The sequence below is a fragment of the Hyaena hyaena genome, unplaced genomic scaffold, assembly GCF_003009895.1.
Source record: "Hyaena hyaena isolate Hyena2069 unplaced genomic scaffold, ASM300989v1 scaffold_295, whole genome shotgun sequence".
In the NCBI taxonomy this organism is placed as follows: domain Eukaryota; kingdom Metazoa; phylum Chordata; class Mammalia; order Carnivora; family Hyaenidae; genus Hyaena; species Hyaena hyaena.
In genome coordinates this window covers 1172236-1187599 of record NW_024080928.1, presented here as the reverse complement: position 1 = coordinate 1187599, position 15364 = coordinate 1172236, and the positions used below count along the sequence as shown (strand labels likewise).

Sequence of the window (15364 nt, the reverse complement as noted above, 5' to 3'; positions counted from 1 at the left end):
GGACAATAATGGGCGGGACAGGATATTTCCCAAGTGTGCAGCCCCATACTTGTATCTCTGTGTTAGTTTCGTTGCCATTCTTATTTTTTTTTTTTAAGATTTTATTTTTAAGTCATCTCTATACCCAGCATGGGGCTCAAACTCACAACTCTAATATCAGGAGTCACACACTCCCCTGACTGAGCCAGCCAGGCGGCCCTCATTGCCATTCTTATTTATTGCATGTCAAATGGGTATATAAATGCACTGAAACAAGAATAGCTCGTTTACTTCTTTTTTAAAATTTTTACTGTTTATTTATTTTTGAGAGAGAGAGAGAGAGAGAGAGAGAGTGTGAGCAGGGGAGGGGCAGAGAGAGAAAGGGAGACACAGAATCCGAAGGAGGCTCCAGGCTCTGAGCTGTGAGCACAGAGCCCGACGCGGGGCTCCAGCTCACGAACTGTGAGGTCATGACCTGAGCCGAAGCCGGATGTTTAACCGACTGAGCCACCCAGGCGCCCCGCTTATTTACTTCTTAGTAAAAAAATTTTTAATTGTGGTAAATACACATAACCTAAAATTTAACGTCATAACATTTGTAAGCGTGTAGCTCAGCGCCATTACGTACGTCAGAGTTGTGCGACCCCTACCATCCATCCGTAGACCTCTTTTCATCTTACCACACTGACCCTGCACCCATTAAATACTTCCTCCGCTTCCCCCTCCCCCAGCCCCTGCCAACCACCATCGTACAATAGACCTTTGAACACACAGGGTGGGGGCACTGACCCCCGTGCAGTTGAAAAGTATAATTTTCGACTCTACAAAAACATAACTACTAATAGCCTCCTGGTGACTGGAAGCTTTACTGATAATGTAAAGAGTCGATTAACACGTAAGTGTATACGTTCTGTGTATTGTAGACTGTATTCTTACAATAAAGCAAGCTAGAGAAAAGAAAACGTTAAGTCATAAGGAAGAAAAAATACATTTACAGGACTGGCCTGCATTCTTTGAAAAAAATCCACGCGTAAGTGGCCCCACCCGGTTTAGACCGGTGTTGTTCGAGGGTCAGCTACTTTCTATCTCTGTGAATCTGACCCCTCCGGATGCCTCGTGTAAGTAGGATCCCAGAGCGTTTGTCTTTTTGTGACTGGCTTATTTCACTTAGCCTGATGGCCCCAAGGTTCATCCGTGTGATAGCACGACTTGTTCACGCTTAATGAAAACAACACATTGCCCAAATACAGAGGCGGGTAGGCATGTGAGCGGCTGAGAAATGTCAGCGTCTCAGCCGCCATGGTGGACACACGTAAGCTCACGAGCGGGAGGCCGGGCTGCCCAGCTGAGCACACGGCGAGTCATCTCAGTGCAGGCGAGCCTCTTGGAGAGGCAGTTGGTCCCCCGGTGTTGTTCGGCAGGCATCTCCCAAGGTCCAGACAACTGCCCCCGTACGGTGGCCCGTGGGGAAGCTAATACGGCCAGGGCCACCGTTGAGTTGGTCAGGCCTTACTTGTTGTGGCCTCTTCTGCCGACTGATGGGAGGCTGTTTGCACATGTGCCCAAAGGGGCCACTTACGGCCCCAGTGACCTTAGCTCAGGCCTCTTCAGCAGCATGGCTGGCCCAGAAGCTAGCACACCAGCAGAAAAAGGTTCTGGAAACCTAAGTGCTTCTGCAGAGAATAGGAGCTATGCACGCGAGGAATGGAGAGCAAAGGTTGCACATCACTTTGTGGTGGGGGAAAGGGGAATAGAGGGCACGCTCTGCCCAACTCTGTTCGTCTGCCAGGGACTACACGCATTTCCCTGAAGTCAGTAACAATTTCCAGAATATTCCTGCTGCTCTCGCCAATGTGAAGAGAAGTACAGTTCCAGTGGCTTCTTTGCCTTTGAAGGTTGCTCTCACCCGTCTCGTTGTGGGAGAGGTGCAGGCTTTGTGGGCCATCAGTTGGACCTGGCCCCATCAGTCCCCATGGACCTGAACGCAAGGGAGAAGCAGATTATAACTGCTGACCTTCTGAGCTCACAGAAGCCCCCTTCACTTCTTGCCTCTGCCTCGCCCTTCTCTGCCTCCAGCTCCCGCATCCCATCTGCTTGTCCATTAGATGTACGATGGCTGGGGGAGATGCGTGAGGAGGGCTTCGTACGGAAGCCAGTGGGAGATGCAACCGTTCATCCCATCTGCGGCCCCCCACTCACCCTGTGCCGGTGCACCCCCTGGGGGGGACTGGGTTTGCAGAGAGGACAAGGGAGGGCAGCCCCTGGCTTCCTGCCTCACAGTCCTAGGAAGTTGCAGAGCCAGGCAAGGCTGGGAACGTTTGGGGAGCCAGCGCCTGCTTTGGCCGCCTGCTCAGCCAGTTGGAGGGAGGACAGTGCCTGTTCTAACTTGGTGGTTCTGAGGTTTGAGCGTGGGTCGGAATCACCTGAAGACCTTGTTCAGACAGATCACTGGGCCCCACCCCAACGGTTGCTGACTTGGTAGGTCTGGGGTGGGCCTGGGAACTTACATTTCCAACTGGCTCCCAGGGTTGTAATCTCCATGCCTGTGGCCTGCGTTCACACTGTGACAACCCCTGGTGTAGATTCTCCCAAGTTTTTGACAGTTCCCTCTCTTTCCTGGCTACCTCTCATGCACCTGTTAATGCTCCCCGAATTCAGAGCCCAGTTAGCACACCCAGCTTCTGGAAGCCTTCCCTTATTTCTCATGATTGCTCTCTCTCTTCCAAATGCCTGACACCCCGTGTTTAGCCTAGTGTGGGGCCCCATGCTGTGCCACTTGGGATGCTCACACCCCCGGACTCCTTTACCAGATTTAAAGCAGATCAAGAGTGTGTTTTGTCATCTCCACATGCTCTACAGGGTTGAGCATATGGTAGTGGCTCATTTAACACACTTGTTGAATGCCATGGTTCCTACAAAGGGAGGGACGTGCCAGTGCTTACATTTTGTTCACTTTTGCCTCTCCCGTCTTCCTTCCCAGGCCCTGTACAAGCTCGGTAGCATGTGTGTCTCATGTTCTAAGTCACCCCATGTGCCATGCATTTCAGCTTGAAACAGTTTAAGAAGATCAAAGAAAGGTTCATTATTTCTCAATAACCTCACACACTTCATATTTTTCGCTAAGCAGTTACGTTGGACAACCAGCCCCTGTACTGGTTTATGAACTTGTTTTGTCCTGACCAATCAGTTGAGGTAGGAATGTCAACATCATTCAAACAGGCTGGTGTTAGTGATCCTTTGGAGAAAAGGTATTGTCAGCTCTGTAAACCCAGATCCTCTCTGGGATTTACCTGACTGCATGGAGGGACAGAAAGGCCCACGCCTGGACACACAGCCATCATTGGCCATCCTGACAGGGAGCTAAGGCATTGCCACTCTAGCTGGAGTGTCTGGGCTCACACTTGCTCTCACCAGCCAGAAAGCTTGCTGCCAAATGCAGCTTCCAGAAGAGATTGGTTTCTTTTCATTTAAACAAACAGAAAAGTAGTATCTTTCAGGATAAAGGCATACATAAGTTGAGGAAGAGGGGAGTCATTTTTAGACACCTTGGCTTAACAGAAATGTATTGAGGGGCCCCTGCGTGCAAAGCGCCGTTCCGGATCTCAGTGATGCTTCCGTTTCCAGGAATCACACCTAGGAGGCCTGGAATGACACTCGGGCACACTGCTGTGTCCAGTCTGAGCAAGTGGAAACATGCCATTAACATACTTACCCATTGGTAAGAATATTCTTCCAATTTCCAGGAAGTAAGTGAAGATGGAATTTTAACAGGGGAAAAAAAAGTCTTTTTTTCCCAAAAAAATAAAATTTAGTCCCAGAGTTGATTTAATTGAATGATAGGAGATTCTACTAGACCCTAAGTGCCTCCTTTGTGTGAAAGTCTGTGCCTTGGGGGTGCCTTCATTATTATCTCACAGTGTGCAAAGACCGAGTCTTCTGGTCTTACCCAGCCCACCACGCATCTAAGGTGGGGGGTGGGCAATGAACATTCTGGCCACCACCTTTGCCCACTTAAGAAAATGGAGGCTCAAGAGTATAGAGCCTACTCACTTGTTTTGATGTTTGATCATCAAAACATTTCAGTTGACAGAATATATCTAAACCTGTGTGTGTGTGTGTGTGTGTGTGTGTGTATGTGTGTACACATACACACAGACATGCCACGTTGTGTGTCTCATAATGTGTGGGATCGATGTAATAAATATGGGTTCAGAAACCTCTGGGAAAGGAGGTGCTGAAACATGGGAGAACAATCCAAAAGAAAAATCCATGGAAATGCTAGAGAAAAGCAGGTTGCTCTGAGCTCTAGTAATTATTCTGTGCAGCCGAGGCAGCAAGCCAGAAACCTGAGGGGCAGGGCAGGTGTGTGCCTTCAAAAGTAAATAAACCCTATAGGGAAAGAGGTAGAAGCAGGCTAGAACAGGTTTGTTAATCCTTCCAAACACAGATCCCCTAATTTGTGATATTTTTTCATTCTCTTCCCAAAGAGCAGGGAAGCTCCAGCAGGACCTTTGTTCTGAGTTGCAGGGGACTTTTGTCCATCGTCTGCTACAGGACGTGCAGCACGGAGCAGTGCGTGCTCTCCACGTAGAGGGGGCAGGTGACTGGCGGGAGGGGGTGGCGCAGCTGGTGTTCCGGGGGCCGTGAGTGGCAGACAGGGGGCCTGGGATAGAGAGGAAGGAAGTGAGGCTGAAAGGCCTAAGGAAGAGGTGAGGCAAGCAAGCACTGAGTGGGAGAAGTCGATGGCCAGGAGAACAGGAGATGCTGGTCAGAAAGGCGAGGCGTGAGCTCATAACTTCAGAGGGGAAGTAGGTCTGAACTTAGGAACTTATCCACACAGAGGGGCCATGGTTCTGGGTGACTGAAGATGAATGAAGGTCATAAGAACTGCAGGGACCAGGGGAAGGAGGAGTGGGCGTTGGGGATGGATTGCCCACGTAGCTGTCATGGGCTCAGGAAGATGGCAGGAGCCAAAGTGAGGTGAGGCTGATGCTCTGGAAGCCAGCGCCCTGCCCCGTGGATGTCAGTGTGTTGTGGGAGTTGAAGACCGTCAGTGATAAGATCCCACAGTCAGGGTGGTAGCCAGCCGTTCAGAGAGGAGGCCTCGGACATGGGGGAGGTGGTGCCATGGCTCAGGCATCCCGGAGGGCGCACCTGACTGCGGATGTGGAAGCCTGTGTCGGAGGAGGGATCTCAGTGAGAAGGTGGGCATTTGGGTCCTGGACATGAGGCTGTGCGCAGGAGGCCTGGTGACTTCCCAGACCTGTGCCCCCCGGAGATGGCTGTTGCTTCCAATGTAAACCCATGAGGTGCTTTTTCCCGTGAAAGGCTGGAGGCTCCCCCACAAAAAGTGAAACGCCTGCTGCAGCGGGGAGCGGCAGTAGGACTGGAAGGTTTTTCCGTGTAATGAAGATGGAGCCTGGATTTCACAGAAGCGCTGGGAGATGAGAGGCTGTCGAGCTCTGAGACATTTGAGCTTGAGGCAAAGATTAAGTAAACATTTATATGCCAAACATCAACTCGGTGCTTAGGGAAGGGCAGATGTCTCTCCGGAGACCAATTTACCCACATGGAAGTTTCTTTTTCTTTAGATTTACGCAGGCAGCCCGGCTGCTCAAGCCCCTGGGGTTAGAAGTGAACAGGAAATAAGCTTCCAGGTCCTGATCATTTGGCGAGGGGTCTGGCCCCCGTGCCTACCATAAGAAAGCATTTAAAAAGACCTCTGTGTTCTTACAAGGTATAAACCAATCAATCAATTAATCAGACAGGAGGAAGAGAAAGATCGCTGGTGCTCCCAGAGCAGGCTGGTGAATTGTGCGCTTGGGTGTTGAGGCCATCGTTTGGAGTTTGGATTACTCAAGTATTTGAAATGTCTTTTCAAAGAGTCCTAGTGGTGCATCATGTAGTGTTGGAGTGTTGCCCTTCTTTTCCCCAAATCAGGAACCAGCCATGTCTTTGGAGAATTCAGGAGAGGGATCTTGGCTAGAAGTTACAGAGGTGGGTGTCATTGGCTCACGGATGGTAATTCCAAGCATGGGATGGCTGTGATCCCTCCAGGAGATTCGAGAAGAGGGGAGAGTGGAGCCAGCACTGGGGGAAATTGCTATTTATAGGGTGGAGGAAGGACTGGGTGCCATCAGAAAGGGTGGAGAGAGTGTGATATCCTGGAGGCCAGAAGACAGGAATGAGGATCCGTGACAGATCGGTGGGTCTCACACCTGAGTGTGTGCTGGAATCACCTGGAAACTGATGAAAACATAGATTGCTGCTCCCCAAAGTTTCTAATTCACTGGATCTGTGTTAAGGCCTGAGGACTTGCATTTCTAGCGAGCTCCCAGTGCCGCTGCTGCTGCTGCACACGCTCAGAGAACGCCACTGTAATGCGAACGAGGGGGACTGAGTGTCATCCACCGGCTTTGGTCGCTAGTATTGGCCCTTGGTGATCCCAGTCCAGGAGCTGGGTACAATTGTTGGTGACAAGAGACAGGCTTGGCAGTAATTGGAGAGAATGGGCAGCTGGCCAAGCTTATGTCGACTTGCCTTGTGAGAAACTTGGAAAAAAAAGATGGAAAATGGGGGCTTACAGGTGGGCTCAGTGATGAGAGAGGAGTGTGTGTGTGTGTGTGTGTGTGTGTGTCTGTGTCTGTGTGTGTGTGTGTGTGTGTGTGTGTGTGATCAAGTGCCTATGTTCGGGCCAGGCCCTATTCTGGTTAGCAAACCATGGTAACCAGGCCAGACATGGTTCCAGTGCTTTGGAGCCAGGGACACCAGGGCCCGAGCCCCACCCCTCTACTGCCTTTCCCAGTGACGTTGGGCAAGGTGTGCACCTCCCTGAGTCTCTGCTTCTGCCTCTGCAGGATGGTAGACTGAGGCCCAGCCTGCTCAGCTGTGCTGATTTAAACAAGCTGCTGTCCCTCGGGCCCCTGACCCTGTGCCTGGCAGTCGAGAGGCACTCAGCAAATCCATGCACACTGCTTTTCCTCCCATGAGGTTGCTCACTGGGTGACCTGGGTGTGAGAGGGGCCTCCACATGGTGACAAGCAGGCCGTGCACTGTAGCGCGGAGGGCGTGAGGAAACACGGACACTCTGAGGCCGCACATCAGGTGGTCTTTAGAGCGTGGAAGCTTGAAGCCTGTCCCTCAGAAGCAGCTAGAGATTCAGAGCAAGTCAGGGCTCACGGAAGGCCGTGCCTGAGGGAGGGAAGTTCATTCCCGGAGCATGGCAACCCCACAGGGCACAGGGGGAAATACATTGTCACGTTGCAGGGGTGTCTGCATTCTCGGCTGACCTCATTTCATTTGTGTAGATAACGCTTCTCTCTTCTTCCAGCCGCCCCTAAAATGAATTTTGTTTCCTGCAGCGAGAACCAACAGTAGTGACCGGGTTTAGCCCCAGCCCGGACTGAGGCACGTTGATTATCCTGCCAGGGATGGTTCGAACCAGGCAAGGGACAATCGGGACTAAACACCTCACACGTGCACAATGCGAGTTGGGTCATGCAACGCTCTTTCCGTGGACTCTTTCTTTGAATATTTTTCCCTCAAGCGGCACCTCCCGAACTTTTCTGAGTTGCCTGATGATGACTGCCCCCTCTGCTTGGCATCTTAAAAGGCCCTCCCCCCTCTGAGATGCCCAAGTGTGGGTCTGCAGATGAGGGGTGCGATGTCAACCTGCTTTCGTTGTAGGGGGCTGTGTGGGTGTGGGCTCTGGAGGGAGGCCTGTTGGCACACACACTCGCAGAGTCTGCACAGAGAACAGAAATTTGGAGGGGAATTGAGTGGGCAGTGTCCCATCACCTTCCACCGAGTCTTCACCGACTATAAATAGCCAGGCTTGTTTGCGTCTGTCCAGACAAGGACGCAGCGCGAGGGGCAGCTGCCAGGCAAGCTGCTCAGCCTCCGGCTTCTTGCTGCCCTGGCCTTGCTAGGCCACAGTTAAGTAGCAAGTTCTCGGTCAAAAGTACCTGCGATCCCTGGGACATTTTTGGCCACCAGGTGGGTATGTAGGGACTCCCCAGATACCCTTATTTCTGAGGAAAGGGAAGGAGCGTTCTCCTGCCCTCCCGCTGACGAGCGAAGGAAACTGGACTTAGCGCTACTACAGTTTTGTCCTTTACTGACGGAAGGATTCCTCCCTGGGCAGTGACGTCCCGGGGCAGAGCTCTCCTGAGGGACTGGCTTCGCATCTGCTACCTTCACAGATGCGTGGAGTCTTCTTACAGTTGCTTATTTGAGAGAGGAAAGAAAAAAATCTCCAGAAGCATAAAGCATGTGCATGTGGGTACTCATTTTGGTTATCGCCATCCCAAGTGTGGTGGGCAAAGACAGGACGGACTGGGCATCGGGAAGCTTCCATCTGGTTTCAGTTCTGCCACTAATGAGTCGCATGGCCTTGGGCACAGTAACTCCCGTCCTTGGAGCAAAGACCCTTGTCTGTAATCAAATGGGGGCGTGACCTGGGGAACGTATACCCGGTTTCAGTGGTCAGAGCCGAAGTGTGAAATGTTACAAGCCGGCAGACAGGGAACACGCACTTCCTTCAGCCTCACTTTCTTGCTGCACAGTTGGACCAGGGAGGCAGGTATACAATCAGATGGGGGTAGTTTTACCTTAGAAGGGGCAGTAAAACAAAGCCAAGTGGGAGCAAGAAAGAAGACGGGGGAGCTCACGTCCTGCCCCTAGGGTCTTCACGTTGACACCTGCCAGCGTCCACATGTGTTGACACCTCCCGAGCGGGGTGAAAACTGGAAAAAAATAGAGGATTTGCAGGGTGAGCCTCGGTTTCCTGAGCACGAGCACAGGGCTTTTCTATTTTCTGTTCCTTTCCTTCTCCACTTTTTTCCTTCCCCGTGTAACCACTGTTAGGTAGTTAAAGCCCCAACATTTACATTATGGTAATAGAGCCTCCTGAGAGTGGGCAGGGCGTTGGCCCAAAGAGAGTCATCACCTGGACCTGGGATCTTTTCTCCAGCAGCAATCTGTGGATTCGCTCTTTTCCCCTCCAGCCCCACTCACCTCCCAAAGGGCTGGGGGTCTCTTGGGGGGCATTTGGTTGCTGCTGTCAGTGCTGCTGTTCGTTTATTTATTTACTGGTTTGCTCACCTCGGCTTCCTGTACACTTCAACACCCTTTCCAGGCCACATGTCTTGGCTTAACTGTCCCAACTTGGGCTAAATTTGGCCATGCTGCTGGCTGAGCTCATATTCTCAAGGGATGCACATGGCGCGGCTTCCCCTTTTCCGACTACACGCCCCATCTCGTGTCTTGGGTCAGAGTGGGAAGAGCAGGCACCTCTGGGCTGGTTGAGTATGTGATTTTTGTTTACTAGCAGTGCTTTTCTAACTTGGGAAGCAAAGGCGATGTACTCAGCTGGCAGCGAGCTGCAGTGACACGGGCTGCCCAGCATCCTCCGTGACTCACTGTCCCCATGACCAGGAGGCCGCGTGAAGCAGCTTTGAGAAGTGCTCAAGAGCTTGGACTCTGGAGTCCAAGTTAATGGGTTCGAATCCAGACCCTGCAATCCTGCTACTTTTAGGACCTTTGGTTCACAAGTGACTTAATGTCACTGAGCCTCAGTTGCCTGATCTATATAACGAAAATAAAGGGCCTCCCAGGTGGGGTTCTCCAGGAAGCGGGCCCTGAGGCAGCATTTAGTACGCAAGCTATGTTTTAGGGGTCAATGCCCACGAGAGGGAGAAGGAAGCAGCACTGGGCGGGGGGAGAAGTCGAGTTGGGATGCGGGCTCACAAAAGCCTTGGCCAGCTCCACAGGGAGGGGCAGAAACGGCTCCTCTGAGTTGTCCTGTGTTGGGCTGAACTGGCCAAGATTTTTATCCTGTGGGGTGCGGGCCGCCCCAAAGAGGATATGCCTTGGCCAAGGAGGCACTCTGCACCTGAGGTGGTCCCTGGAGGGGCCGACAGCACCCCCAGCGGCAGGGGCGGCAGGCCCTTCACCAGAGGGGGCCCTGGGCAGCCTGGCTCCATGTCCGCCATGCAGAGTAGATCCTTCCAGGGGTGGTTGTGACAGACAGATGTGGACGGAAGGAGCTTACCCTAGTGCCTGGCTCATGACAGGCCATCAGGAGGCAGTAGCTGCTGCTGCTGTTTCCGTGGGATTGTGGGTTCCACTCCCTCGGGCAGGTGTCCTTGAGCTAATGACCCCATTGTCTGCAATTTAAGTTCCCTGTCCAGGTGCCTGTCCAGGTCACGTGTTTCACGTGTCCCTCACCAAAATTGCTCAGAAAAATACAAGACAGTAGCATCATTTGGATTTAAAAATCAAAAATGAGTAAGGGCAGCCTCGTTCTGGTATCTTTGGACATAGCGGGTATGCTTGGTTGCTTTTATCTTCTCCTTTTAGTCAGCAGCTATGGGCAGAGGAACTCACCATACGTAAACCCTCTCAGGAGCCCGTAAATTCCAAAAGATTTGGATTTTTCTTTTTTTGTTGCATTTTGTAGCATCCTTTTTGCCAGCATGGTACCCATGTGTCGGGCAGACTGGGAGGAGAACAGAGACCATCAAGGGCTACAGCCTCATTGGGTGTCAGCCACTCCAAACATGTGCTTTGGAGAATTTCAGAAATCCTGGTATTTTTCAGAACTGAAATTCATTAGCATTGTTGTAAGAGCCTATAAATACAGTGAAAAGCATTTACAAATAGACATTGTAAAAAGCTTCCACACCCACAGTCTGAACACTGTCAAAACACCAGCTGCAGCTTCCCTACTTGGAAGGATCAGAACCTTTTTTAAACGACACCTACTGTGTTTTCAAAATAGGCTTGCTTCTGGCCCCGTATAGAAGATAATTTCAGCCGAAAGCCTGTGTCTGGCTCTTGGCATGCACGACCAGGGCACAGAGAGCTGAGGGGATCCTAGGCTTCCTGTCAGAATGCAGCTGGTGCTTTAGCACCTGGGGACAGGTCGCTCATGGCTGATGGCTCCTCTTTCTTCAGGTGCTCTCTCATGGCTTGGACCTCTCAGTCTCTGATTTGTAACCCCACAGACCCTTACCTGGTTCCTGGATGAGTTCCAGGTGTGGTCGTAGGTGATCACCGGGACACCTGTGGTCGGGGAGGTTCTTAAAGGAGAGTTTGCAGGCAAGGGTCAAGCAGTGTCACCTTTTACCTCGACACTCCTGTTAGGGAGAAAGGAGAGAGAACATAAGCTGCCCGAATTGAATGAATCTCTGTTATTAAAAGTGAACTTAAAAAAAACATAAACTTTAAAAGGGAAAATTGACCTATTGTCTTATCACAGCGACAACTCCTGTTAACATTTTGGACTGTTCCTCTGCCATCTTCTTCCCTGTGTGTGATTTGGTTTGTTTTTCATCAGTTTTACATACTTAGGATCATGCTGAATGTCATACAGCGTTGGAGAGAAAATCGCATCTATTGTGAAGATACATAATACATTCCCATTTCAGAACAGAGGCAGAGGTTCATTAATTCCACAAGTGGTTTTGCACCCCTGCCATATACCGGGTGCTGAGCTGGGTGCTGGAAATCACCCATCACACTACCCAGGAATAATCACTGCAGATATTCTGCCGGTCTTAAAAGGAATAATCCCTCTTCCTAATACTTATGAAGGACGTGTGTGTGTGTGTGTGTGTGTGTGTGTGTGTAACATTTGTAACTGGCCTCTGTCCTTTCCCATTGTAGCGTCAGTATTTGTCCTTCTTACCATAGTTTTATAAATGTAATTTTCAGAGCCATCCAGTATAGGTTACTCACCTGTTCCCCTCTGGATGAAAGCGTCCCATTGCAGTTTTTCTTTGTTACAAATAGCACTGAGGTAAACATATCAATCTGTAAAACGCACTTGGGTATTTCGCTCTATTTCTTTAGCATAGCCTCTGAGAACTGGGCCGAAGCAGATGACCATTTTAAATGCTATTGATATATTCCCTCTTCTTAGAAATTACTCTTTTTTACCCTGAACCATTTCCAAAAGGCTTTGTGGTAACTGTCCAAAATGCATATACAAGAAAAAAATAGTTGAGAGTGACAGTAAGGGGGAAAATAAAGGTAGAAAAGTAATACAGCCCCAGATAAGATGAGCACAGTAATGAGCAGTAGGGTTCTCTACAGTCCCTCAAGATAGCCTCGCATTTGACTGGAAGCTTCTAGCTGTCAAATCAGAGAGGGAAGCGGCTGCTCCAAGGTTCCTAGTTACCAAAATGCACGAATAAACCGCATGTTCGGAAGCAGCCGAGCTGAGCTGTTCTGAGACACAGATCATTAACTGCTGCATAAAAGTTCTTCTACCACCAACACCGCCTCGAATTCTCTCCCCAGCCGCCTGCGAGGGCATCACCTCAAACCATCTTTCCCCTTAGCAAAAAAAAAAAAAAAAAAAAAAACAGTGGCATTAACTGGACATTTGTTGCCTGAGTGACCTTTCTCCCTGGACAGAACATATGTTCTCCTAGGTTTTGGTCCTTGGCGTGTTCCCAAAAGGACAGGAGTGTCTGGCTCTGAGTACAGTTTGAGTTGTACTAGTTTGGAGAGTGACAACACCAAAGCATTCTGGCCCCAGAGTTATGAAACAGGAAGATCCAGAGCCCTCACGAACTTTAAAAACTGAAGATGCTTTCCTGCTAGGGCTCCTGGGTGACTCAGTCGGCTCAGTGTCTGACTGTCGATATCTGCTCAGGTTGTAATCCCCACGTGGAGTGGAGCCTGCTTGGGATTCTCTCTCCCTTTCTTTCTGCCCCTCCCCCTCCTCGAGTGCACATACTCCCTCTCTCGAAATAAATAAACTTTAAAGAAAAAAAGAAAATGCTTTCCTACTAATAATGCTGCATTTCCACAACATTTCATTCGGAAAGTTACATTCAATTTAGTAGCCACTGGGGCCCTGCCAATAAAATGTTTTGAAATAAATTTCCTTGGGGCGCCTGGGTGTCTTAGTTGGTTAAGCTTCTGAGTCTTGATTTTGGCTCAGGTTGGTCTTGATTTTGGCTCAGGTTGGTGGTGAGATCAAGTCCACGTTGGGCTCCTTGCTGGGCATAACCTGCTTAAGATTCTGTCTCTGTTCTTCTCCCTTTGTCCGTCTCCCCCCCACACCCCCCCCCACCCCCCTGGCTCAAGGGCTGTCTGTCTCTCTCAAGAAAAAGAAAAGGAAATTTCCTCAATCTCGGCACTCCTGTTGGCTTGGGGCCTGTCCAAGAGAATGTGGCCAAGGGCTAAAATGAGCAAATCAGAGAACTCTAGATGCTGGCGAGGATGTGGAGAAACGGGCACCCTCCTACACTGTTGATGGGAATGTAAACTGGTACAGCCCCTCTGGAAAACAGTGTGGAGGTTCCTCAGGAAACTAACAATAGAACTCCCTTATGACCCAGCAATAGCACTGCTAGGAATTTACCCAAGGGATACAGAAATGCTGAGGCATAGGAGCACATGTACCCCAATGTTCATAGCAGCACTCTCCACAATAGCTAAAACATGGAAAGAGCCTAAGTGTCCATCAACAGATGAATGGATCAAGAAGATGTGGTTTATCTATACCATGGAATACTACATGGCAATGAGAAACAATGAAATCTGGCCATGTGTAGCAACATGGATGGACCTTGAGGGTGTTATGCTGAGCGAAATAAGTCAGGCAGAGAAGGACAAATATCATATGTTTGCACGTATAGGAGGATTAGGAGGAACTTGACGGAGGAACAAGGGGGAGAAGAAGGGCGGAAATGGTGGGGGAAAGGGAGAGAGGCAAACCATGAGAGACTCTTGAATGCTGACAAAAACTGAGGACTGATGGATGTGGGGGGAGGGGGGGATGGGCATGGAGGAGGGCACTTTGGGGATGAGCACTGAGTGTTATGTGGAAACTAATTTGACAATAAACTATTTGTAAAAAAAAAAAAAAAGAGAATGTGGCCAAGGGATGGCGAGGAGGGCTGCTATGTAAACCTGCCCTTGGGGCCCCCGCAGCCCTAGGAGGTTGGGCTGAGGTGGGAAATGAAGGCTCTGCTGGGAAGCTCAAACTGCTCCCTCCTTCCAAGTACAGTAGTCCATGCTGTCCTTGAAGTTGTACTTCAGCCGTGCTCTGAGAATCCCAGACAGTCTCGTAATACACACACACAGTTTTCGAGCTGTATTTTCTCTTGGTGGAGGTCAAGCCGTCTGGCCCAGCCTGTTTCCCTGGAGATCGTACCTAGGCTGGTCGTTGGGTGAGGATGCTTGCGGTTATACTTGAGATTATGAGTCAGTCTTATTCGTTTGGGAACTGACAGGGAACCTCCTTCCGCTGGGCCTTCTCCACTGTCACAAGGATACGCGGGTCGTGCTGAATGCCAGCTGCTACCACAGCCCCTTCTTGAGTGAAGAGACCCAGGCCTCAGCTCTGTCAAGTCCCTACCTTGCCCCCAGGTCTAGAGGTCTCCTGCCTCAGTGGTCCTTCTGTCCCCCATTACCTCTATTACAGAACCCTCCAGTACTCAGCCCAGCAGCCTGACCTTTTCCACCCTTTCTGCTCTCACTACTTGGGGGACCTCAGGCTTTAGCCCTGGGAACCCTGGCCACACTAGGCACTCCCCCCTACCGTGGGGTCCTTGCTTAATCATGCCTCCTCTTGGTAGGTTCGGTCTCCCTTTTCCTCCAAGGCCCAGCTGGAATGCCACTTCCTCTGTGTGCCACTACCCCCCCGCCCCACGCAGTCCCCTGCTCTGACCCAGTCCTTTCTTCTCATAGGACTTTGGTGTGCCTGTCACTTACATAGCCTGTACCCCGTGGGCCTGTGTTCATGTGTCACCTCTCTCTCCCATTTGGACTGTGAGCCCCTTGAGTAGGAACCACCGGGCTTGGCCCTCTCAACACCCCTGCCTGATAGGTATTTGACAAGCGCTCCTTGAGTAAGTCTGTTACTCATTGTGTGGTTTGGCTTCAGGCCACCATGACTGCCAAGAGCCATGAGATGGCCTATTTCTGGTGCTTTCCCAGAACAACTGCTTGGCTTCTCCCCCTCATTTTATGGGTGAGGATCTTTCCCTGTTTCACTACCATCACAGGCCTTGGCCGATCTCATTCAGGCCTCCTCCCCCTGAAAGGGTCTAGACACCTGCCCTTTGGGAGGAAGTTGGAGGAACCTTCTGCTCGTGCACGGGTGGGCTGTCTCTCTCATCTTCTTACAGGCTTCTTCCCATCGCTGAGGGCTGTCCCTGCCCAGATACAGAAGGAAGTCACTCATGTCCTGATGGGCATGGGGGCACCCACCCAAGAGCTGGCTAATTTTACAGGCCTGCGCCCAGCGCCAGCTTGCGGGCTGCCAGATCTTAAACTCAACCCCCTGTGCCTGTCAACAGCCTGGCTGATGCCTCAGCCTCAGGCCAGAAAACCTTTTTCTCAAGGTTAAAAGTAGCCGACCTTTGAC

General features: G+C 50.7%; 1 protein-coding gene across 7 annotated transcripts in view; it reads left to right on the top strand.

Moving 5' to 3' along the window:
* SH3KBP1 (SH3 domain containing kinase binding protein 1) overlaps positions 1-15364 on the top strand; it is a 330852-nt gene that overhangs the window by 282783 nt on the left and 32705 nt on the right. The window lies entirely within an intron of this gene.